This window comes from Vigna radiata, chromosome 10, assembly GCF_000741045.1.
Source record: "Vigna radiata var. radiata cultivar VC1973A chromosome 10, Vradiata_ver6, whole genome shotgun sequence".
In the NCBI taxonomy this organism is placed as follows: Eukaryota; Viridiplantae; Streptophyta; class Magnoliopsida; order Fabales; family Fabaceae; genus Vigna; species Vigna radiata.
Window position 1 is genome coordinate 2213317 of NC_028360.1, and position 252 is coordinate 2213568.

The window sequence follows — 252 nt, forward strand, 5'->3', positions numbered from 1 at the left end:
TTTGGTACCAAGGAACACCATCTTTTTCGAAATGAATGGTTGCTATGGTTAAACGGTGGTCATTAGGAGTATCATAATACTTGAAGAACTGCTTCGCTTTGAAAATCCATTGTAAAACGTCCGAGCCATCGAAACGGGAAAAATCAATCTTGACATTTCTCAGCACTCAAAATCAAAATAGTAAAACAAGGGATGAACACACTCAATCTCTTAGGAACACAAGAGTAATCCCAGTTCTTCAAACCTAGTTAT